The 26,888-nt window shown below is 37.8% G+C and overlaps 1 long non-coding RNA gene across 1 annotated transcript; it reads left to right on the top strand.

Moving 5' to 3' along the window:
- The first annotated feature begins 1,002 nt into the window (after positions 1-1,002).
- LOC140003512 (uncharacterized) lies at positions 1,003-25,300 on the top strand. The gene is made up of 3 exons (XR_011812307.1): positions 1,003-1,115; positions 23,665-23,799; positions 25,191-25,300. It is a non-coding gene; the product is annotated as an uncharacterized lncRNA (long non-coding RNA).
- Positions 25,301-26,888: the final 1,588 nt, after the last annotated feature.

Raw genomic sequence — 26,888 nt, 5'->3', positions numbered from 1 at the left:
TCTTTCTGTCTCAATTTGTTGCTGAAAATTATGTTTTAAGTCTGAATTTGAGACATATTAGTAAGCAGTATTTTTTTTTGTGCTGCTTTTGACATGCAGAATCTGGTGAGGTTAAAAAAAATAGTAATTTATAGACTCAGTAAACAGTGCTCACTTGTGACCTTTCTGCACAAAGACTGTCTGCTACGGAAGACCTATTAAAGATGCCTACAAAGATGCCTAATGCTCTGTGTGTTGGTACCACAGAAGGTCAAGGAACTCCTTTTAGTCAGTATTGAGATTTACTTCATAGTGGCATGTCAAAAAAGCTAGTAGAATTACCCTGTACTACACACACTTTATAGTCACTAATTCCAGGTCATTCTAAGGAAATTCTATAATGTAAATTAGAAAAAAAATAATAATAAGGTTGAGTTTTTAAGCCAAGGCACAATGAAAAAATGTAAACTTTACATTTTATTCAAGAAAGAGAAGTCTTAAGACTGAATAGTGAAACAAAATTTCTGTAATAGGTTACATTTTTTTTAATGAAGAAAAAACATGTATTTAAGAATTGAAATAAAAAGGCTTTATTTTAAAATGCTAGAAGTAGTTTAACCTTCTTTTTTTTTTAATGTAAGTTGTAGAAGAATATACATGTAATACTGAAAAAATAATCCAAACCATTAGATTTTTAAAATAATTAGATATTGTCATGGAAATATTGGTTTTGTATTTGTATGAACACGTAATGTATTTACACCAATTAACTGCAGGGAAAATCCTTCTGAAGAGACTTTGGAATGTTGAAATTACAAATTGTGAAGCAGTCTTACTAAAACTGTAATGGTGCTTGTACTGTAGAGTACTAGTTCATTGTGTGATATCTGTGAATCATTAAATAAATCTTACTCATATGCATACAGCACTAGAAGGCTGAGCACTTTATCTCTGAGACACTTAACTACATGCTTACCTTAAATGCAAAGCAGGTGTGTAAGTGCTTTGCTGGATCAGGGCCAGCTCTGTACAAACCTGACCTCAGAGAGTTAGGATCCCCTGCTCCTCCTGGTGTGAAGATGACCTTGCTTACATCAGAGTCATGTGGTTGCACTTCAGAAACAGACAGCATTCAGGTACCATTTGAAGCATCTATACTTAAATATAATAAATGCCAAGATAGTCTAATACTTTTTTCTTTTCATGTCTTCCTGGAGGAGGAGGTGGAGTGTTTGAATCTTAAAACAGTCTGTATGTATTGTGTATTATTGCGCAGCATTTTACATTAGATTATAGGATCCCACATTTTCCATTGGCCTTGCTTTTAACTATCTTGCTTTTTCAGGTTATATCATAAGGAAATTATCTATTTAATGAACACTTAAAAGTTACAGAAAACTTGAACTTTAAGCATGTTTCAATACAAATTGGGAAGCATTTTTCAAGCATATTTCAATACAAATTAGGAAATTTAGCATAGAGTCTCTACTACTTTCTTTAGCTAAAAAAATGTCATATTCTTGGTTTTACTTTGACTAGACCCATTACGTATTCAGTATCTTGCATCCTAGTTAATTTAGTTAAGTATTTCAGATAACTTAGGGTTCTATTTTTCCACTTCATATTTCCAAAGCGTTTGCAATTTGATGAGGGCACCAACCAATAGTTTAGCTGTCCTAAACTGGCATTTGAGCAGCAGTTCTCAGTATAGCTCAGAGATACAGTGTTCTGACTGTTGCAGTATTGTAAGCTATTCTCGTAGCCTTTGTCATATATGTTATCATTTCTAAAACACACAAACTAGAAAAAAGAGGGGGCAGAAATGCTCGGATAGTATTTTACTTCATTCCAGCTGGCTAGAATTTAACTTACTTTTTTTTCAAATTTTGCCTTTTTGTTGTTGTTGTTTTGCATTTTAGACTTAGGTGTTTTTTTTTGTTTGTTTGTTTGTTTGTTTTTTAATGTATATCATTCTGTTGGTGTAAGAAGCACACCAAGTCATATTATATAGGGCTTATTAGACATAAATATTACTCAAGGCAACAAGAAAATGACATTGCGCATTGTGTCTATTTGTTATTTATTGGTTTTGCAGTTTTAAGAATTATCTTCACAAAAAACATCTTTTAATCTTTGCAAATCGTATTTTCAACTCTACATTGTGAAGGATGCAGGCCTTAAGACTATACAAGTAGACTTGACTGTATATTATGCCAGGGAGTGACAAATTGAAAAAAAACAAAAACAAAAAACAGTTCCAAGTGTAAGTTTAAAAATGTAACTAAAAGCCTTCATCAAAGTTTAAAGAGCTTCTTGCGCTTTTAGCATTTGCTTATTCTGATTTATTGACAGTGACACACCTAGCAACAGTCATTCCTGCTGAAGCAGTGAAGTAATGGACTTCTGGAGAAAAGGGGAAAAACAAGTAGATGCTGTACACAAGAGAGAGGCCACTGATTACAGACCACTAATTTGTTATGCGCTCTGGCAAATCAGCAGTGATTCATATGACAAATAAGGAGAAAAAATTAACAGCTGTCATGTTGTGATGTGTTAATTTCCTGACAGTCTCTGCACTGAAGCCAATTACTGATTTAAGGGCAGGGCAAGAGAGCCCTGTTCAGGCTTCTAATTAGGCTTCTTCAAGACTAAAAGGATAAAAGCAAAAATAAGAGCAAGAGAATGAAGCAGGTAGCCACAGCTTCATAAAGCATACATGCTCTTAAATCCTCCGTCAAATAGCTTTAAGCTTAAGTGTTTTTCAGATAAGAATTTAGTAACATTTATTCACTTTTATCCATGACCCTGTGTTTTAGTCTTTTGTTTAGTAATTGGGATATACAGCAAGTCCAAGGGTCTACTTTGCCCTCCTCCTGAAGTTGTCCAGGTGCCTGGATGTAATCTGCTGGTAATAGCTTTGTTTAGCAATGTCAACACCTATTCATCAAAGAGCTTTAGACACAACCTGTAAAAGGCCATCAACAAGTTTACTAGCTCTTGTACCCCATAGGAGGGTTCTTGCAACCTGGGGGAGGCATAATTGCTCTTTAAGGGTGTGGCTCTGTCTCCTACCTTGTGTAAGCAGTCCTTATTCTCATAAGAGGATCAAGTGAGGCTGTATGAACAGGAACCTCTTGCCTACATACTGAGCTAAATCTGTAAGATATTGAGTGCCTTCACTCTGAAGCTAATTGGAAATGAGAGCAATCAGTATCTAGCACGATGGAGGCCAGTGTGAGGGAGGAAATACCAAGGTAGCTGGTGATTCTTGCTATGGCTACCATATGTTTTTGAAAGGAGCTCAACTCAGCCATATAATATAAAGTACATCCCCCAACTGTCCCTAAAACAGACAAATTACCTGGATGTGGGAATGAACATTCCGTTAAAGTAGCTGATTTTGTAAGAAACATTTTATTTTCTTAATGTAACATATAAAAGAAAAAAATTAAAACCAGGTTTCCTGTCAACCCACGATTTAAAACTGCAGTATAAAACTTTCAATTGACTAAAGAGCTTTTGCCTCTTTTTTGGCATTTACTCAGAAGTGATGTGTGATATAAAAATCAGGAATTAGTCACTAAAAAGGAAGTGTGGATTTGCTCCAAAAGGAAGGAACGTTTTAATCCACACTATGTTTTTCAATTTTTATTTCATTTTTCAGATGGTCACGGAGTGGCACCCTTACATGTTGCTGATAAACATTTTCAGAACTCCCTTGTAGTTTCTAAAATAGAATAATAGTAAAAATTTTGAAAAATTCATTTGCATTTTAGAACAGGCAGCCTTCCCTTATTTTTTCATTATAGCTCCATTGAGATTCAAAATAGAGCTCCCACTTGCTTCAGGAATGCATAGAAAATAGTCAGGGATCTGGAGCAATGGCAGAAACATAACTTCCCAGGAAATTAAGCAGCAAGTATACTATGAATTCCTTAAATCACTGAATTTACATTGGGGAAAAATATATATGTTTACTGAAGTACTGCTGATTCTTCCAGGCAGAATCTTGTCTGATTTGGTAGGAGCTGGATGGGTCCTTAGTAAGGGTGCAACCTAGAACAGCTGCGTCCTCTGCAGCTGGATGTGAAGGCCTTAGCTCAGTCACCAGAGACCTTCAGTTTATTTTTTTGCTTAACTTTAAGTAAAGCACTCGGTCAGATATATTTGGTTCTCTCCTTAGAATTAAATGATTGCATCTGTTTTTGTATAATCTGTGCTGAAAGCTATTTATGCCACTTTACGGCAAACCAGTTGTGTACTTGGAGTCTGGATGTTTCTACATTGGTGTGTCTGGCATTGCTGTCATAACTTTTTCTTCCAACTCCACCTTGCTATCAGTTGGATCTGATCATACTTTGGAGAGCTTTGTTTATATTGCAGGCTGCAGAGTAATGTCAAGGAATTGTGTGCTAATTATAATTCGACTACCAGCAAACTAACATATCTGATATTTGCACTATGCTTAAATCACTGCTGTAGACATAAAGTAACAAATTCCCAGTTACTGGGTGGAGATCAATTGGAGAACCAACTGATGGTGGGAAAAACTAACTTAAAACATGGATATGATGTGTACTAAATATAATGTTACCAAATATAAATAAATACATACAAATTCAATGTAGTAATTAAGTTGCAGTGAAACAATATCCAAAAAACTGTCTTTACTGGGGAAATTAACTCACAGTAATTTTAAATCTACTGGCTACAATTCTTTCCCACCTTTCATAGACAAGTCTAGTTTTTACTATTTTTGGTCTCTGAGAATTATATGAAGAAGATCTTGTGCTTTTCTGTCTCTCACATGAATTTAGAAATCTAAATTAATGTAATTAGTTTTTAACTTGCCAAAACTTTATGCCATAACAGGATAGATGATTTTATTAATTTTAGTATATTTCATTAATTTTAGTATGTTTCATTATAAGTGACAGTAGGTATACTATCATAAGAAACAGTAAGACCTTCCTGACATTGATTTCACCTGTAACTTCATCCTTATAGTTGAAGATAAAAGCAATTTAGTCCCTAGTCTTGCTTAGTCCTGGTCTACTATCAATTCAGTTGAAATACATCTACATTGAGTGTATCCTGTTTTTTGGAAGGATAACTAAGTGAATTAAGCACATGCAGTACTTATCACTGTCCAAGTTAACTTATACTTTATTGATTTATAGTGCCCTTCATACACATAAAGGTGTTCTGCACTGTTTATGCACATAGACTGCTTCAAGCACCTTTGAAGTGCAGACGCTTCTGTCATTAATTTGTTTCCATACTTAATTGTGCCCCTAATCTACTGCTAGCTCAAAGCAGATTCTTTTAAAAACCCTTTCTAAGATTCTTTATTACTGTCTGTGCTAGTTATAAGAGGCCAAATCCTAAAGTTCTAACTAATGTTCTGCAGACTTATGCATAAACATGTTGAGTATCGCCATTCTTGCAGGAGTGCTGGTAGCCCTGCTCCATGCCTCCTTTCTGGGTGATGTGTTGGCTTTCTTCTTACTGAATAATGTTACAGTGCAATGGAGACGTGTATGAGACCTGTCAGATGAGCTGGATCTCCTGCAGGATCTCCAAGGATGCAGCAGAGGGTAGGGTACCTGCATTTCCTTCCCCTGTAAAAATAAGAGACAATCTGGCTCTTGGGATATATTTAGTCCTCATCCCAGGAAATCTGTCAGTGAAGTCAGTGGGGATTTTGCTTGAGTAAGTATTGAGTAAAGACTGAAGGCTTTGGCCTAACATTTATATCAAATATAGCCTTCCCAAATTTGTTAATTCCTATCTTAAATTATATTGTCCATATCTTTCTTTACTGACCCTGAATCCTTTTGCACACTCTCACCATTAACATTCCCAGTCACAGGTACCTGGAAATGTATTTTATCATCTGTAATGCATTCCACCTGACTCATATTCATAACCCACTCCAAGGTACAGGAACGGAGAGCATGGCCACGGGTTACTAAACACTGGATTTATAAAATGTGAAGAAAGAACTATGCTGCACTTAAAAGTATCAGAGCACATTTTGCAGTGTGCTTGATCTCTTACACATTGTCTTGTGCAACAGTCTACATTAAAAGCAATTAATAATATCCATTCCTGTGTGAGGAGTACTGGTGGATTTTACCTATTCTACATATTTCACTTTCCATGTGATGATGAACAAATTAATCCTATTAATATTTAATAAACTTTAAGTTGAAAGGTGATATCTAACTTAACCAATTTACTGTTCTGTAGCTGGTTTAACTTTGGGTCACGTGATTTTCATTCTTTCTGTATGACCAGGTGACTTAAAAAAAAAAAAAAAAAAAGGAAGTGCACAGATTAATTTCATTCTTTAACCTTCCTAATGCATCTGCTTGCTTGCATCGAGTTGCAGACAGCAGATCATCACATGATTTATAGTAGTGACCGCTGCCTGCATCTCTCAGGCTAATGACACATACACTAAAGTCATTGATTTGTATGAATAGCCTCCGCTCTTCATTTATCACAATTTAATGTAAGAGTTTGCAATGCAGAAAAAAAATTTCACATGGGAAGCATGGCCCCACAGGCCTGACCGCTAAGCAGTTATGAATCATTTGCTTCCTTTTAATATATATATAGACTGTTCTATTCCTGAAAATGCCCCATAAGGTCATATTTCTTCACAGAACATCACTACAATTAAACCCCAAAAGTAGGTGTTTTAAGATAAAGTATATATGAAGCATGACCACATTAAACCTTTGTTAGGATTTTCTCTTTCTCCTCTTTAATGCACCATAAAAAGCAAAGTTTATCATTGGTATGAGCAGGGACAATTCATTTAACTTCAGCACAGTTTTAACTGTTTTTGTTAGTCCAAATTTGGACCATGAAGTTTACTGATCTGCCTTAGTAGTCCACAGAACTCTAACAAGAATACTGACCTAAGGTCAGAAAAGCTCTGTGTGAGAAGGTAGGATTTGGGAAATTGTTTTTTCTTAAGATAAAAAAAGTAACTTCTAAGTGAATTAACGCATTTTGCAATATATCACTTAGAATAACTTAGGAGAACTCTCTTTTATTTTATTTTTACATATAAGTCCATAACATGGCTTTTAGTAGAAACTGAATATTCCCATTAATCCTATAGCTCCTGTATTACTTAGTAACATAATTTTAAAGGGATGTAGCGGGTCAAATGTGGATTAAAAAAGGATTTATATCTAATACTTAATGAGAGTTCAATTCATAGTATTAATATAAATATTTCCTGACCCATTTGTTCAAAATGATAAGTAAGAATAAATAAACTGTCATTCCTTAGTAGTGTTTACAAAGTGCAGGCAAGATGTTGATTTCTGAAGTATAGGGTGAAATATAACCAAAAGACTGTAAGTCTGTTTTTATCATCTTAGGTTAGAGAAATAACAGTAATAATGAAGTATGTGATTGGTAACTTAGAGAAGAGAATCTGCTTTTTGATCATCTTAGATAAAGATCTCAGAGATTGTATAAATATAATCACTGTTAGTTGTAAAAGATACCTTTCTGAGGACTAGTTTTTGTATAGAAATTACAAGTTTAACTTTTTTTTTTTGGGGGGGGGGGTGGCAGGAGGGAAGGATAGGATTGTGTGTTGATTTTCCTTTTAACTATGAGATTTAACAAACCTTGTATCACTATTTTAGAGTTCTTCACAATGCACTCTTGCTGGTCACAAAATGACAGTTTTAATTAACAAAGTAGTGATTGTTGTTCCAGAAATAGGTAATTAACAAAAGAGGATGTCAGATTCTTCTGGAAAATATATATAACTTATTTTCCATTGCTTTTGTAGCATGGATTAAGGAAGCGGTATCTTTCAGAAGTCAGACAGCTCAGATGATATATTTTCTTTTTTCTTCAGATGAAAAATCGTTAAATGAATGGGAAATATATGTGATATAACAACACAAGGGAGCCAGATATCCCAGTCATTTTAAACTTCTGCCTTTATTTAATAAATATTGTTAAATACTAAAATGTTCGACAATATTTTTAGATGTGCGGAAAATTTGTGATAAAGTTTCTACTGTATGAGCTACTGACACTGTCAAGTTATTTCCCCTTAAAGATACACTTTGTATGCAAATGCATTTCAAAGATTGAAAACTATGCATTTTCTGAACTTTCTTTTTCTCGCATCGCTTGGCAGGGACCATGTGTTAGACTAGCAATATTTAAAAGAAAGAGAAAGGGGGGATTTGTAATGATCACTTGGAAAAGTTTTGCATTTTATCTTTAGATATTTTTGTGTGACTAATCATTTTTTGTTAAGCTTATAGTTACCAATTCCTAGCATAGCATGAAGTGATACACAGAAAAGAACAAAGTAAAAAATGAATGTAAAAGAACTTGGATTATTAATAATGCAGGAAAATATAGTGATAATGACTCATATCTCCCAAAGGTAGAACTCTTTTGGCAGTGAACAGTTGTTGTCAGAATACATTGACATAATAGCGAACACATTATAGAGGGATTGAACAATAATCTGAGATCAGTGTAATTCAAGAACATTATTCAGTTTTTGTATATTTCCAAAACATTTGTTTCTGTACAGTCTGTGACTCTAAATATTTTTTTTGCAGTTGAAAGGGAAGTTGAATATGCCTGATTCAGGGCTGGCACTGGAAGAAGGTGTTCTTTGGCTTTTCCAAGATCACCAAAAAGCAATCTTAATACTTGTAGTAGTGGCAGATTGCTTGCACTTCACAGCTGAGGTGAGGATATCATTACAAAGTTCTACAGTGGGTTCTCAAGAGGAGCAAAATGTTTGTTTATTCATGTCTAAAGCAAAGATGATATTTATCTATCTTACATCAATATTGAGAAGTTTAATGTTTCGTGATTTTTAAGCTTTTATACTAAAAGACAAAACATGGTTACTATTTGTGCAGTAATTTATTGCCTATTTAAAATACTTTTGCAATTTTAAAGCTTGTATTCAGTATTTTTCAGATATAAAACTGAGATTTCTTTCAGGATGTATCAGTACTTTGCACAGACTATTTAGCTGCTGTAAATGTATTAAATTGTTTATACACATGGTTTATATGTATATTCATGGCAGACAAAAAATGGTAGAAAATTTTAGCAGAAAGGATTGAATTTTCGTGTAGTGTTAGGGAAGTACTAACGGATGCACTGACATTTATGCATATTTTATATACCTGTTTACTCTGCCATTCATCAGGAGAATATAGTTACAGTACATTAGCAACTGCCACATCACATGGTGTAGCTATAACCTCCTGGCAAACATTTCAAGAAAATGAAGAAATACAGATAGCCTATCACAGCCTGCAGCATCTTATTTGCGTGTGTGTGTGTGTATATATATATACACACACACACACACACACACATGCAAATATATATAAAAACAAAACTCTTTCTCCTACTTCAAGAGAATACAGAAACAGAACTGCCGAAAGGTCTGGACCAAAACATATATGTAAAAACTAGGATAGGGCTTGATATTTTGTTTGACATCTCATGTGAGTTTGATATTAGACACCTGCTCACTTCCTTAAGAGACAGTGTGGAAACAGGATGAGCCTTCTATATTTTTTCAAGATCATATCCTTTTATCTAGGGGAGGTTACCAGTACATTTCTCAGTCTTCTGAAAAATAATAATAATGCCACAATATAAAGTTCTTCTGGGAGTTGGAAGATCCAAGTAGGCATCCTAATCTTATTGTTTAAAAAAAGGGGAAAAAAAAAAAAAAAGAAGTAATTTTATTGTTGTTACTTTAATTAAGATACGTATCATTTGCATAGCTTTTGTAGTTAGGGAGTGGAGCTCTGAGGAAATGCATGGCTCCCCTGCTTTAAACTCTCTCCAGGGCAGTCTGCACCCAAGAAGATGAAGACTTTTCAGAAAGAAAATCTTCCACATTTGGATCCAAGTTTACAGTTGCTTTTAAACCATAGTCTGGCTTAACACGGGTGCTACACAAGTAAGAATGCAGGTTTTAGTTTGTTGCATATATAGCGGGGCATGTACATACATGTAAATTCTGCAAAAGAAGGTTCATTGTAGATAATGCTAAGACTTCATTAGTTCAGGCTGGTGGATAAAATAATGATAATATTTTAGCATTTCCGTGTACTTTCAATAAAATTAAGATAGGCTCATCTTTCTAATCTGAACTGCAGTCCAGCCTTTTCACCTTTTACTTTGAAGATGTCTGGAGTTCATAGTAGTTTTTTGCAACTCAAGATCATGCATGCTGTAGTGCTGCAAAAGACAAGTTCAATTCTTGTAAGAAAATACTAAAATAAGGAGGAAAAGGGAAAGAGGTTTAAAAAAAAAAATCAGGCCACCTTCTTTGATTTCGTTTATTTGATATCTTCAGAACTAAAGCACAGCAGTATATTCTTTGTCCTTAGAGTCATAAAATGATCTAGCCTGTATGAACATTCCCTTTGAGTACAGGTTCATGATGTTACTTCTGAAAGTATTTTCTGAGCTGCAGTGTAGGTGTTAGACATAGCTATTAATAGTTAAGAGCATAATAGGTACATTAAGTGTGGACCATCCACATTACCTAGAATTTTCTGGGCTTTGGTGTGATATTTACAACATTCTTATTACCATGGTATCTGAGCATCATGAAGCAATTATGATATAAGTTTCCTGTTAAAAATAAAAAAATAAAAAAAAATCTACACAAAGCACGTTGTATAGCCAGGAGATCAGAATATTTTCCTTTTTATCAGTTGCATTCTCCTGAGTGCTCCTGTTTCAAATGTTTCCCCTGAGAATGAACACCAGAGGGTTTAGATTTGTGTTAATGGAGGCTTTCAGAAACTTCTTTTATTTACTTGGTAAATGTTTATTATCCCAAGATTATAATTATTTTGGCTTTTTTTCCTCATTCATTCTGTTTTCTGTTTCCTTTTCCTTTTTTTTTTTTTTTGTAACATTTTAATTATTCCTATCATAGGTGCTCATTAATTTGTGTCTGCATGTCACTGGTTCCCTAAAGCAAATGCTTTTTAATAAGTTCTTTTTTTCACTAGAAGAGTCCAGATTTTAGCCCCAATTTAGCCCCAATTCAGCAAGGCAGTTATCCATTTTGCTGTTTTGGAGCACAGGAATGTATTCACCCAGTTGCGTTAGGCACATCCCACAGCCAGGTCTGCCATGCTTTTGTTTCAGTCTTATCCTAGTGTGATCATGCAGCTTACGAAGTGCTATTGATTTGTTTCCAGCTGTGTGGCTACACAGGCAAGCACAGCTGGGATGCAGCTGTCTGCACCTGACAACCTAGACATGCCATAAGGCACATCTGTGCTTGTGCAGCCTCCACTGCCACTTCACCTCCTAAGTTTTTCTTAGATTTAAGAGAACATTGTTCTTGACCCATCTAACTGAATATTTGATATCATGTCAAAAACAGGCTGTGCAATGTCTTGACTGTCCTTCAGGATTGTCTGAGTGACAGCCATGGCAGGACATTTGACAGAAAGAGGGAAGATTGCTAAGGTAACCCAACAAGATGCTGCTCTGCTCTGGTTTCACTTTGTGTCCTGCTGAACCTTGTGGCCATAGGTAACATGAGCTAGGCAGTAAATTGAAGTGCTCCTTCCATGAGCCCAGAGCAAAGAGGTAGTTGTGATTTATAACAGAAACCCTTGCTTCATTCTATTTCTTTTTTAATCTCTAGTTCCTACAGTTCCCAGGTTTCCCTCTTGCAATATGACTATGCATATACTGAAACAGGTTATTCATGTATTTATTTTGCTCTAGTGTTGCTCTTTATTTTGATTTATTTTTTTTTTTTTTAGTTTTGCTTCATTGCAACTGTAATCTATTTTATCAGCATGCACAAAAAAGTTTTTTTGGTTGTACAAACCTTGCTGCACATTCTTGAGCATCTTCCTGGTTTCTAAGCTGAGTACTTACATTGGTTCATTTTTTTTATTGAGTATGTTTAACATGTTCTAAATAATGGTCAAACGTATCCAAACCATTTTGGCCCCAACCATTTTCCATCACAGGTTCTTGTGAATTATATAAATGTACTTTAAGAATTTCTAAATAAAAATCTCATTAAACAGAAGGTGATTCTCTAAACAGATTCACCACAGAAGTAATAGAAAACTAACTATACCTGCATAACTGGTCCCTAACAAAATTCTCTGAGAATTCCTCTGCTAAGGAGCTCCAGCTGGCATAAGCACGTCCATTCTAGCCTTTCTACCTTCTGTTCTGTGAGCCCCAGGTTGTTTTCACTACATTACAGAAATATTTATGCTACTTCTCTAAACAAGTTGGGTCAGATTCTAAAAACATGTTGGCCTTTTGGGGTGCTGCATGCTGCTAACCAGCTTACCCTGATATAACCAGTACCCCTGTACTGAATGATGCAGTGTGGATATACACTTGGTAAGCCAAAGGAAAAAAAAAGATTATCTTCATCCCTTTACGTTTTTGCAGCATCCTGCAGCTGGGGGCACAGAACAGCTGAACAGTCACTGGAGTGAGACAGGACATCTAAAGAGCAGGCCTAACTCATTCAGGAGTAAGTCCAGAGGACTAGAAATTCTTCCTCATAACCCTTACCAAGGGAAGTTAAGTTTCAAAGAAAAGAATGGTATAGCTGCTAAATGAAACATTCAGCACATTAGAAGCAATGCAATTTTAATATTGTAAACAGTCAGCTCCTAAAAGGTAACTTCCATTACAAAACTGACTGAGAAATGAAAAAAAAATCTTAAAATAGTCTATGTACTACATCAGTCCCTTTCAAAACTTTGCATAGTTCATTCAGATACTGTAAAGATAGAGAGTAATATAGGAGAATTTTACAGACTGTCCCAATTTTTCTATTTCTATAAAGCAAACACCTCTTCCGAAATAAATAAAGGTTTTTGAACTTATACATCTAATTCCTACAGTTGTTTTATTTTTTTCTATTTATTATTATTATTTTTTAATTCAGTGCCTAATTCCCATCAGTCTAATCCACAGTTATGCAAAGAAATAGGTTTCTAAGAATATTCAGGAGTGTGAATATAAGGACAAGCTCTTTCAATACAGTCATATTCTGTCTCAAAAACAGTATAGAACTCTGTGTTAAGGAATAGTTTTAGACCTTTCTTCATTTTGTTTTTGCAATGAGCTATAATAGATGTTATCTACTCTAGCAGACCGAAATTGTTAAATTTGTCCTCTTTGGTCTTTTGTGTATTACTAGAAAAGTGATAGCAGCTTTATCTCTAATATCTCTAATGTCTCATAAAACTATTTATATAATAATAATCTGTACATTAATGCTATTATTAATTTACAAATTATAAAGGCAAGCCAATGAAAATATGTGTACTTGCAACTACTTCTATAAACAGTATCCAAGTTCATTTCACAGTTATGATTGCTATCATGAGGCTGATTCATCCTTCTCTTAGGAAAACATTTGCAAATATCTTCCATATTTAAAATTTTAGAATGGAGTACTGTTTGTCCAAGAATACCATATTCACAAGAGTTTCTATTAGTTTGTTGCTGTTCTCAGGTGTTAAAAGCTAGTGTGTGACCAAACAGAAAGCCAAAAAACAAACTCTACAAGCCTTAGGCTGTGTCATGTTTGATAGCTATAACAGTCCGGGTCACCCTTTCTTGTCTAGTGCTGCCATTGCGCCTTTGCTTCTTCCTGGGATTTGCCAGCATTGGTTCTTGGGAAGTTGTGTTGCAGTCTAAGTCAGAAAACGTACCCAGCTGAAATGCCCTCTTTTTTCTTCCACCAGCTTGTCTCTATCTATACTCCTTTCACTTCATTCCTGCTGCAGTTTTTTGTCAATGCTACCCAGAAATTCCCATAAACCCCAGTATCCTTTTCTATACTTCACTGTCTCCTCAGACAGATTGGGTCCTTGATTTTGTTCACTGCATGGCTCTTCCAGGATAACCTTGGCTTTTGCAGAAGAATGAGCAGTTGGAATGGAAAGCGTAAAGCCACTGAGGCATGCTGCTGCCTAGTGTAAAGCCATAGCAATAGGTGATTCAATGAACTGCATCAATAGAAAATTCTCCTAATGAACAATTTCTGAACCAACAATATGCCAAGAATTGTTCTCCCAAACAAAATCATAAATGCTTAGAAACTGAGAATGTGTGACAGACTTCAGGATCTGTGGATTCTGTTTCCCCTATGAGGGGAAAAAATGAGATAAATTAACAAATGTTATTAACAATGAATTATTTGATCTTCTATAGTCACAGCTATTTATACATAGTGACCATGAAAGGAAATTAAGAAAAAAATACCACACATGTTCCTGTTCCAAGTTCATGGTCTGTATATCCTGCTTATTTAAAAAAAATAAAATAAAAATATGTTACAGTATTAAAAAGATTTACTGGGTTAGTAGTTGGAAAAGTGCTATGGGAATGATGAACATTGTGAAACACTATCAGTTTTTATAGCAGCTGCTCAAGATATTGCCTAAAGGTGTGGTGTTCTAGTGAGCCTAGAAATACTTAATGGAGAGTAAGAGGAGATAGAAAAATGAAACAAAACAAGAAAATAGAAGCCAATGATGTTCTGAAATGTAGCAGACACCCAGTCGGTTGGTCTCTCAGAAAAGTCAGTGAAGACAGATATAGCAAAGAGGCTATTAAAAAGGGCAATGTTATTTTTTTCACAAAATATGAACACTGCCAAAAAATAAAAATCTATCAAACGCTGCTAATCTCTCTAGGCTGTTTGGGAGTGCCATCAGAGACGCAACTTGTTTTGGTTTAGAAGATTCTACAACTCAGCAAGATACAGTTTTAGAAACACAATGATGTGTTTTTCTTATAATTTTGGATTTACATCACTTTAATAGCTTCTCCTCTGTAGTCTGATATCTGAGTATGTCTCCCTATAGACATATAGACATTATACCAATAATGCTTTCACTGTTTTCTTCCTGCTACAATTTCTGTCTACCTATAAATTCCCATAATACCATTTCCTTTTCTATACTTTTCTGTTCCTTCAGCTGTCCTTAAGCAGGGTTTAGGAGACTATGATCACAGAGACTGGCCTCATTTTTTCCCAGGAGCAATAACAGGGCAGGGAAGCTGAGTTCCCATTGCTCAGGAGCATTAGGAAGTGGTGGTCATCTTGGATGAGAGTAACATGTAAGAAGATTTTGGAAGTGTTGAAACACCATGGTCACACTCCATGAGGTGGAATAAATCTCATCTTTCCCTTGATATCAACGATAGCATGGGGAAAAAGTGGCCAACCATATCAAATGGATGTATACCATCTTACATTGCATTGCAAGAAATTCAGTTTGAATTTCATCACTCCTAAGGCACCTGTTTGTTTGCAAAACTCTGTTGGTGTACATCTGTTGCATAGATGAAGTTAAGTTTGAGTGCATACAATGAACAGCATTGTGCCTGGCCAACTACAAGACCTGGTGAAAATGTGAATGCTTGGGTCTTGTAGGTCTGTTTCTTGTTTCATCCCTCTGAGGTAGCAATAGGAAACAGTATCTAAAACCTGTCAAATGTCACTCTTCTAGTTGATAGGACTTGGTAAAGCACACTTTTAACAGATCTATTCTCTGTCACTGCTATGACAGTAACACAAGAATCCAAAATCACAATGATTTTGGAACCAGGCAATACAAACTGCAAAAGCTTGATCTTGTTAGTGCTTACTTGGATGACTATTTTAAAGGGGTATTTTTACGCTAACATTTTTGAGAGTATTACACGTCTTTGATCCTGAATCTCATGTTTCTTTTGGATGTCTTGATTCTTATCTTAACTCTTCAAATATTCTCCATTTTTCTTGTGGCTCCCTAAGACTACTTTCTTAAGTTTCAAAGCCTTTTGCTAGAGATGCTGCCACATTCACAGAGTCACAGAATTATCTAGGTTGGAAGAGACCTCAAGATCATCGAGTCCAACCTCTGACCTAACACTAACAAGTCCTCCACTAAACCATATCTCTAAGAAATCACATTGTATCTAGATACCCAATAACATGATCAATCGCTACCCAGTGAGCTGAATGTCAAAGTCACAGATGTGTGAAAGAAGGAGATGCCATTTATTATCTCACTGGGCATTAAAAATAGAACCATATTTACTGTAAAAAGAATCTGATGGCAGAAGAAGCTGTTGAATGCTAATGGCATCCCATAAGAAAACTGTACTAGAGACCATTGGCAACGATGGTATGTAATTACTGATTTGACTATGTAGTTAAAGCACTTAAAGCACAAGTTAAGTCAGAAATCATGTGGTTTTTGTGTTCTTCTGGCCCCCTGTACTCTGTTCCTAATATGCATACTATAAGGTTCTGTGCAATTTTTTGATTCATGCTTCTTAGTATTCCTAGTTTACTGATTTTTCATACTGTATCTTGATACAGTGAGAAGAAATTCCTAGCTCATGAATGACCAAAGGAAGTAAGTTCCTGTTTGGGTCAGGAAAGCAAGGTTCTGCCATTCACCATGTCAAAGGCTGAGTGTTTAAAATTAGGCCCCGGTGATCTACTGTACTACATTAATAAATACAAATACTTCTTTTTAACAAAATTGATACTAGAATTTCATGAATAGGAATAATTTGTCTGTAATAAAAGCTGCATTTTATGAGTTTACAGACTTCTGTATAAATTGTTTCTGATATTTCCAAGGACTTATGCCCTGTAAATGAATGCATTCAAGGTGAACATGATAATCATAGAATCATAGAATATCCTGAGTTGGAAGGGACCCTTAAGGATCATCAAGTCCATCAAGTCAAACTCTTGACACCGCACAGGTCTACCCAAAAGTTCAGACCATGTGACTAAGCGCACAGTCCAATCTCTTCTTAAATTCAGACAGGCTCGGTGCAGTGACCACTTCCCTGGGGAGCCTGTTCCAGTGTGCAACCACCCTCTCTGTGAAGAACCCCCTCCTGATGTCAAGCCTAAATTTCCCCTGCCTCAGCTTAACCCCGTTCCCGCGGGTCCTGTCACTGGTGTTAATGGAGAAAAGGTCTCCTGCCTCTCGACACCCCCTTACAAGGAAGTTGTAGACTGCGATGAGGTCTCCCCTCAGCTTCCTCTTCTCCAGGCTGAACAGGCCCAGTGCCCTCAGCCGTTCCTCGTACGTCTTCCCCTCCAGGCCTTTCACCATCTTCGTAGCCCTCCTCTGGACACTCTCCAATAGTTTCATGTCCTTTTTATAGTGTGGTGCCCAGAACTGCACACAGTACTCGAGGTGAGGCCTCACCAGCGCAGAGTAGAGCGGGACAATCACCTCCCTTGACCTACTAGCGATGCCATGCTTGATGCACCCCAGGACACGGTTGGCCCTTCTGGCTGCCAGGGCACACTGCTGGCTCATATTCAACTTGCTGTCTACCACGACCCCCAGATCCCTCTCTTCTAGGCTGCTCTCCAGCGTCTCATCGCCCAGTCTGTACGTGCAGCCAGGGTTTCCCCGTCCCAGGTGCAGGACCCGGCACTTGCTCTTATTGAACTTCATGCGATTGGAGATCGCCCAGCTCTCCAACCTATCCAGATCCCTCTGCAAGGCCTTTCCACCCTCATTCAAGTCCACAACTCCTCCAAGTTTGGTGTCATCAGCAAACTTGCTCAAAATACCTTCTATTCCTACATCCAGATCGTTTATAAAAATATTGAAAAGTACCGGCCCTAAAATGGAGCCTTGAGGGACCCCACTGGTGACCGCCCGCCAGCCTGACACAGCCCCATTTACCATAACCCTTTGGGCCCTGCCTGTTAGCCAATTGCTCACCCATCGTATGATGTTTTTATTTAGCTGTATGGTGGACATTTTGTCCAGTAGGATCCTATGGGAAACCGTGTCAAAAGCCTTGCTGAAGTCCAAAAAAATCACATCAGCTGGTTTCCCTTGGTCCACCATACGGGTGATCTTAACATAAAAGGAAATCAGGTTAGTTAGGCAGGACCTACCCTTCACAAACCCATGCTGGCTGGGACCAATGACTGCTTTGTCCCCCAGGTGCGCCTCAATAAGTTCGAGGACCATCTTCTCCATGATTTTACCAGGCACTGACGTGAGACTGACAGGCCTGTAATTGCTAGGGTCTTCTTTCTGACCCTTCTTGAAAATCGGCACAACATTTGCCAGCTTCCAGTCTACCGGGACCTCTCCAAATTCCCAGGATCGTTGAAAAATAATTGAGAGAGGTTCCGCGATGACGTCCGCCAGCTCTTTCAGCACCCGGGGATGAATCCCATCCAGACCCATGGACTTGTAGGGATCCAGGTGGAGTAGCAAATCCCGCACACGTTCAGGGTCGGTTGGGAGTTTGTCATCCCCACCGTCCCAGTCCTCCAGCTCAGGGCACCCTGGGTCCCAAAGCCCATCATCGGCATTGAAGACAGAGGCAAAGAAGGCGTTAAGCATCTCTGCTTTGCCTATGTCATTGTCTGTGAGGAGACCTTCCCTATCAAGGAGCGGCCCTATGTATTCTTTAGTTCTCCTTTTTCCATTCACATATCTAAAAAAACCCTTTTTATTTTCTCTCACAGACACAGCCAGCTTCAACTCTAGGTGTGCTTTAGCCACACGAATTTTCTTCCTACAAACACGAACAGCATCCCTGTATTCTTTCCATGTCACCTGGCCCTCCTTCCAGTAGCGAAACACTCTGTTTCTGCCTAATCTCCATTAGAATGTTCCTGGTCAGCCACGCCGGCCTCCTGCTCCGCCTGCCTGACTTGCGATATTTAGGAATTGCCTGATCTTGTGCTTCTAGGAGGCATCGCTTAAAGAATGACCAGCACTGGTGGACATCGAGGCCTTCAAGAGCAGTTTCCCAGGGGACCTTGCTGACTAGTTCCCTGAGCAGCCTGAAGTCCTCTTTCCCCATATCCAGGGGTGAGGTTTTGGTGGCACTTTTCCTTCTGTCACCGTAAATTTTGAACTCAACCACTTCATGGTCGCTATGACCGAGGCGGCCACCGATCACCACATCTCCCACCTGACCCTCTCTGTTTTCTAGCAACAGGTCTAGGAGGGCACCTTTCCTAGTTGGCTCCGTTAGCACCTGCACCAAGAAGTTATCATCTAGGTGCTTCATGAACCTCCTGGACTTGCTCGTGTCAGCCGTGTGGCACTCCCAGTTAACGCCTGGCAAGTTGAAGTCCCCCATAAGGACAAGGGGAGTTAATCTCGAGGCCTCTCTTAGTTCTGTAAAGAATAATTTATTGGCGCTATCGTCCTGGCCAGGCGGTCTGTAATAGACTCCCACAACGACATCCCCTTTATTCGTTCGTCCCTTGACCCTTACCTAGAGGCTCTCAACTTTGCCATCGCCGACCTGAAGTTCCACACAGTCCAGCCCCTGCTTCACATACATCGCCACCCCACCACCTCGCCTACCCTGCCTGTCCCTCCTGAAGAGCCTGTAACCATCTATCGCAACACCCCAGTCACAGGACTCATCCCACCAGGTTTCGCTTATGCCGATGATGTCGTAGTTGCGGGACTGGGCCAGTACTTCTAGCTCATCCATTTTATTCCTCATACTGCGTGCGTTCGTGTAGAAGCATTTCAGGTGCGTCTCCTTACACTCAGCACCTTGTGGATCTAACCAAAGGACCTCACTGGCACACAGCCCCTCTGATTCTAGCGTACCATCCCTTAGGTCTTCACCGGCGTGCCTGGTTTTAGCCCCTTCCCCCTTCGACTCTAGTTTAAAGTATCAGCCCTGCCAACTTCTGACCAAAGATCCTTACCCCTCTCCGAGAGAGGCGCATCCCATCTGGTGCCATCAGGCCCGGTGTAGCATAGACCTTCCCGTGATCAAAGAACCCAAAGTTCTGCCGGTCACACCAGTCTCGAAGCCACAAGTTTATGTGAACAGCACACCCTATCGGAAGGACAGAGGCAAACACAACCTGCGCCCCTGATCCTCTAAGTAGTTGCCCCAAATCCCTAAAGTCTCTTTTGATTGCCTTCGGACTTCTCGTTGCTACTGCATCACTACCAGCCTGAAAGACCAGTAGCGGGTAGTAGTCAGTGTGCCGTACCAGGTGCTTGACTTTCTTGGCAAAGTCTCTCACCCGAGCCCCAGGGAGGCAGCAGACTTCCCTACGGGTAGGGTCAGGCCGACAAATAGGGCCCTCTGTTCCCCTAAGGATAGAGTCTCCCACAACAATAACCCTCCTGTCTTTCTTGATGGAGGCAGTCCTGAGGCGTGAAGTCGACCTCCTCGCCCTAGGCATCCTCCGGGGAACACTTGCTACCTCTTCCTCAGTTACTAGTCTGTCAAGCTCCAGGGCCTCAAACCTGTTTCGTAAGGGCACCCGGGAAGATGGGGCCGGAAGGGGAGGGCATCGCCTGCCATGTCGAGCAGGGACCTGTCTCCATTCCTCCTCAACTCCCAGATCCCCTCCCTCTGCCCGACGGCAACAGGGCAGGGGGTCCACCCCCATTTGGGGTGTCTCACCTCGATACCTCTCCTTGAGGCCCTGCAGGGAGTGACTCCACAAGTCTATCTCCCGCTTTGAAGTTTGAAATTCACCCTGGCCACAGCAAGAAACAGACTAATATCCATATGAAATTATTTAATATCATGCAGTTATTGGTAATATAGCATTCTCATTGTTACCAAAACGTCACTGTTGAATCCAATTATCTATTGCTTTGCAGGTTCTATGTAGAGATGCATACATTTCTTTCTTCCTGTATAATGCTGACATTTCACAAACAAGATCGAATGAAGTATAGTGGCATTTCTTTGCCATTTTCTCTAAATTACCTTAAAATTTAAAGTAGGTGGAATATAAGCACCGAGAGTATCAATAACACGTAAGCTTCTAGTGAGTAAGCAAATCTCGTTATTTTGTCATGTTCAGGTGCATACCTCTTAGAAGATGAAGATATAAGTAAATTTTCAGCTCCCTTGATAAAGCAATGTCTCCCTAATGGAACTATGGAACACTAGGCAGGTTTCTCAACACCTCCCAGAAGGCTGTATAAAAGACAAGTCTACTCCAGTTTTTAATGTTATCTCTTTTTCTGTAGTAACAGTAACCTATATACAGTGTTTTCACCCCTTTACAGACTAATAATGAGTGAACATTCATGTGGTCTGTTGCACAACACTTAAGCTCTTATTTCACTGTCTGCAGTTATGTTCAGTAAGTACAATATGAACATCATCTCAATTAACAGAGTACCTTTAGGGCTTTTCTTAGCCAACTATTCTAGCACACTTGTCCATACTGTCATCAGCACCTAATCAACTAATGATGGCTGAAAATGAGGAAGGCCAATCCCAATAAATCCGAAGAAGAGTAATTTTTCTCTTTTAATGCCCTTCTCCCTCCTTCTTCCTTCTTCCTACGGCACATTGCAGTAAATTAATGTCATAGTGGTTATTACAGTAGCACTGCTATGGCAAGTATTCAAGCAACGATCCTTGAATATTTTACCTCAGCATTTATTTGTCCATAAAATAAAACAGGATTTATTACAGTACTCTCTGGTTTGAGGAGTGCATGGACAGCAGCTGTGACAACTCCTTATCTCCACTACAGGTAAAGATATAGGGATATTTTCCTGAAGCTAAAGAGAAACAAGGAACATAAAAGTCAGTCAACTAGGCAACCACAGTGTTACACAAATTGGCAAAATAAATATAAGCATTAAAAAAAAAATAATGAATAGGTTTCTAATGAAATAGGTTTTTTTATGAAATAGGTTTCTAATATGAAACCTAAGAAAAATCATTCATAAATTTTGTCTTTAAAAGGTGTCAGTAAATTAAAAAGGGTATTCATTGCTTTAGAGATTACTGTGTCCAAATCAGATACAGGATTTTGAGATCAAAAGATGGAAGGACAAATGTGAAGAATTATTGTTGCAAGCCCTTTTCAGAGGTGGCATAGGAGAATGAATTAGAAATAGAGAAAAACTAAAAAAATAAAAATAAAAAGGTCCTGTTCAATAAAATTTAGAAGAGGCTTATGGTGAGTGTTGTACACTTAAAAAATGAATGTCTATGACTATTTGAAAGGCTCCACCTTAGAGAAAAAGCTCCCAGATTACAGCACATTGGTTCAGAAGTCAGTCCTGTAGAGATATGACTGCTGGCATAGAGATATTCATAGTTTCAGCTGCATGTAAATTTCTGTGTGTCATTAACATCTCTGAGCTCTGTAATTAGGTCTCTCCTGATCTGGATATAGTTTCTCTACATTACGAGTATGTAAGCCTCTCTAGGGAAGCACAAGGCCAGCCTTCCAGGGTTTACCTTTTCTGCTCCACAGTTTTGCTCTTATCTTGAGTAAGTACATCCTAGTAACTGCTTCTTTGAGGTTATAGTGAGATCCCACTGGCAAGTGTGAAAGGCTATAAAGCATTATCAATCTTTGGCAGCACAGGTCTCTACCAGCACCATAGCTGGAGTAGCTCCTTCCTTTGCAGACTCTGTACATTTCTCTACCTGGCACTTCTCATTTTAAATATATTATCTCAGTATTTGCATTCCCTAAATCACTCTCCAATTTCCAATTATAGCTATATTTTTATTTTTCCATATGTTTTTTGGTAAATGGAACAGACATTCTTACAATGCAAAAAGTGTTTGTAAAAGCCTAGCAGTGTTTGAAAGAATGTTTGTTCAAACTTTCTACATAAATATTATTTTGTTAAATGAAATACAACATGTAAACCAAAATGCTTGTCCTTCTGTTCTACTTCTCACTGGTAAGCATCAGAGAGTACAACTACAAAGGGAAAAATGGTTTATTAAAGGATGTTTGCATTTGGATCAGTTTGTTCAGAAGGCTTTGTCTGGTAGCATTATATCCAAGAAATGCTGCCCTCAATACAAGCAAGTGCTTTCTTTATGGCCCATCTATTTTTTGATTTTTCCTGAATGCGGTTTATGCTTAGGTATAACAGAATATTGGATAATGAAGATAGAAAACCAATAAAGAGAAAAAAATGTATACAGAATCACTTAGAATGAATTCTGTGTGTAATTACTTGCATTTTTGCTAACTACTGTATAAACAACACTTTTAACAAGGCAAATTGGAAACTTGAAGACAAATCTGCTTAGGGATATAGCTTCAATTTATTACACAATGATAACAGAAAACTTTGTTTCTGCTGCGTTGCAGTCAATTTCCACTGAGCTCACAGTCTGAATGTGTGATTAATCATATGAGCACTGGGGTTGCCAATAAATACCCAAACCTTAAAACTATAACAACTTACTCATTTTGTGTGGTCATTCCAAATAGCTAAACAACCAGAAATTGTCAATGTACACCAAGATCAATGCTCCAGGGTTTCTACATAAGATTGATTTCACTCTCTAAGGATTTCATCTCTCTCATCAACAAAAACATTTTGTCCTCCCTAAATAACCCAATCGAATGCCATCCTCCTGTGGAACAGTGAGAGGTTTAAATTGTTTGGATTAATCTCTGCTTTGAGGTGGCCTGGAAAGTCTCTGTAACTTTGTCAAATATATCGTGGAGGGAGAACTGCTGTGTTTTGATATGTGCTAAAAATAAACAAATAAGGAGAGAGTCTAAAAATCATGTTGTGCTTTAAGAATAATGTATGTGGGAGAAAATACATTTTAAAGCTCTTGCTTCTAACACAGAACATAATAATTGTCAGTGCATTCCTGCTTTTTAAGGACTGCAAGTTCCTTTCTCTTGGAAATGGAGAAGTAGGATTGGAGCCACAAGGACAGATTCAGAGGAGAGAACAGAGAAAGGGAACTACAGAAGCCCACAGAGCTCTCCCACAGGATGAGTGGGACAAATAAGAGGTAAGACCAAAGAAATAACTATCAACCATAACCCCCTCTGTTCTGTGGACAATGAATACACAAGTGAGGTGTAATGAAAATATATATCTACTCAACCTGAGTATACTTTGAGGGTTGGGATGAAAAAATGGTGTTTAAATCATGGATCCAAGTTATCAGCCAAGCATGGTTTACTTCCATCTTGGACTGGTACTAGCTCAGAAAGGTCTCAAAGATCAACCAGAACAGTAAATTATTTGAAGGAATGGAATAATTATTTATAAACAGGCAAATTACAGATTGCTATGGAAAATACAAATATCTTTACAGTATCTGTGGTCTTAATTTTCACGGAATAACAAAATCATCTAAGTTGGAAGAGACCTCCAAGTTTACAACTTCTACTACAACTATTTATTACAGGGAAGAAAGATAGAGAAGGTATCTATGCAGTACTTGGAAACTGACAGGAAAGTAAGTGAAAAATCATACTGTCAGCACCAAAAAACCTAGAAGCATTAGTTATACAAGATAAATCACAATTTGAGACTACTGGAGTCTCAAAGAGCACATGTGAGAGATGGGCACATATGTGAGTGATTAGAGGGTCAGGATCTAAGAACCAAGTGTTTGGCTTTATTTTTTAATAAATCATGCAAAAAAATTATTTGAGAAAATAAATTTGCAGAAGACAAATTCAGGAATGCTAATTGCTGAGAGTTCCTTTATGTAACCAATGTGTTAAAAGATGAATATTCAACAGTTTAGTATGTTTATGATCAATCACATCCAATGAGGAATAGCTGTTGTGGAAAGGAAGAGGAGCACACCAGTACTGACCACTTAGTACAGCTCCTCTGTGACCTAAAGCTTGGCCTTGCACTTGGCCATGCAGCACAAATTAAGGCATGCACTGGGAGAGACTTAGAGGAGGAGTTTGCATCCTTCCAGCTAAGATTGTAGGAAATGTGTTTGTGCTTGCACATTTTTGGTGGACTTCTGGGAAAGTAGAAAGGAGCAGAGCAATGTTTGTGTTTATGCCCCTCAAACAATTCCTGCTTGAGCTCAGTAACCACTGTGCAGGTGGCAAAAAAATGGTGTGATCATGCTGGTTGTTGTTCAGACCAGCACAGATGGCAGGATCATGCTAAATGAAGTTGATATGTGTACACTGAGCTCTGACAGCAGCCTCCTCAGAGACTGATAGTGCTTTACCCTGTTCCAGAGGTGAGAAAGTGTGAACTATATGAATGAGGCTGTCCCCTGCATGAGGAGTAAATATACAGCGTGTTTCACTAGGGGCTGGCTTTTAGCTTTTTCCCTTCAAGGATAAAATGTTTTTTTCGTCATGCTGGGTCTCCTTGGCCTTATCAAATATCCATGTTCCTGCCTTTCTGTATGTTGAAACAAAGGCACATCATTGTCTGTCTGTAAATAAATGATTGAAGGTCACCGGGGATCACAGAAAGGAATGGAAATCCTAAAATTTGGAGCCAGTATCAGGAAGTGCTTTGAAGTCTCCTCACCTATGTAAGTAGTTCAATTAATTTGACAATGGGCAAGGAAAATTTGATTGCATTTCTTGGCTAAGTATATGCTTAGACCCCTCACTTGCTATGTTCTTGAAGTTACTAGCATACCATTTTTAAGCAATGAACTTGGCTTTCTCTTCCTGAGGTTACATTCCTTTTTGGAATATTGCTTAAGACTTCATGTTTATTGTGTTTAATCTGAGAAGCAGATAAATGCATAAACTAATGTCCCAGTCAACACGTGCTTTATGACGTTCTTAATATTTGTCCTTAACGTTATTCTGTTCATATTCCAGTATGGGAAGTAGCAAAGAGAGGCCCTAATCCTACATTTGTCCATATGGGCTCTATAGTCCACACTGGGATTTTGTTATTTCAGTAAAATTGCCAAGTGCTATATAAACAGTCAAAAGATTTTGTGTGTGATATTTTTTCATGTCTTCAGATTTTAGGTGCCTGCTTTCCCCCTGGCCCCCCATTCTTGGCAATTTCTTAAATGGTTAGTGGTTCAAACCTCAATAATACAGCCCCTGTGTCTGGGAAATGCTATGAATTTTTCTGTCTCAGGGAGATAATACAGAGATTTGCCTCTAAAATAGAGATTTTTCTCTTCTGTTACACTTCCGTACTTTTGACGCTTGCTTGGTCTCTGTGGCTTGTGCATTAAAGTTATGAAAACATAGTAACACTTTAAATTAAGGTGATATTTATATATATTTTTTTTATTTGTACAGCACTCAATAACATGCTTGTAAAAAAAAAAAACAACAACTTGAAACTATGCATTGAAACAGCAGACAAACTATTTGAACAATACATACGTCTTTAAATACTGTTGTAGCAGCTTATCACTTTGCTGTGGCAGCATTTTAAGGATTTATTGGTGATGCATTTTATAACATGCCTTACAATAAGTTATTAAAGGATGTAGTGGCACCAACTAATCATTTCATAAACATGAATAAACCATTTATACAGGGCACCTTAATTTAAAGTGCTTGTAGAAACTTGCATAAAATGTTTTGAACAGCTGACATGCAGTATTGGTTCTTCTTGTAGTGCCAAAGTGGTGTCATGTCTTGGTAATAAGTAAGAGTCTTCTGTGGAGCTGGAATGTTATTGCGTCCAGTGATAGAGCTGGGAACTGCACAATTCTGCTGGAAATTGCTTTCAAAAGAGAATCTGAGGGTATGAGAATATGACCACTAATATGGAAACAGTAAAAAAAAAAGTATTTATACTATCAAAACATAACTCTGAGACATGTAGGTAAATATTAAGAAATACATTTGTACATTAATACTAAAATCATTCTAAAAATCAGAAAAAGATGTCAAGTAATTAAAAATCATGTGAAAAACACTGCTGCAATTTAGCTATGACTTACTAGGAGCATTTAAAGAAAAGCTAAAAAAAAAAAGTCATACTTTATTCCCCTCCCCTTTGAGATATAGATAATATTTGACCTATTGCTTTTAAAACAGAATGGCTTAAAAAAAAAAAAAAGCACTCTTTATATGACAAAACTTGAAGACAAAAGAGAGAATGCAAATCATTTCTATATTACATATATGTTGC

This window comes from Anas platyrhynchos, chromosome 12, assembly GCF_047663525.1.
Source record: "Anas platyrhynchos isolate ZD024472 breed Pekin duck chromosome 12, IASCAAS_PekinDuck_T2T, whole genome shotgun sequence".
NCBI lineage: Eukaryota > Metazoa > Chordata > Aves > Anseriformes > Anatidae > Anas > Anas platyrhynchos.
Note: the sequence above shows the minus strand (reverse complement) of the source record. Positions and strands in the feature narration are given on the sequence as shown.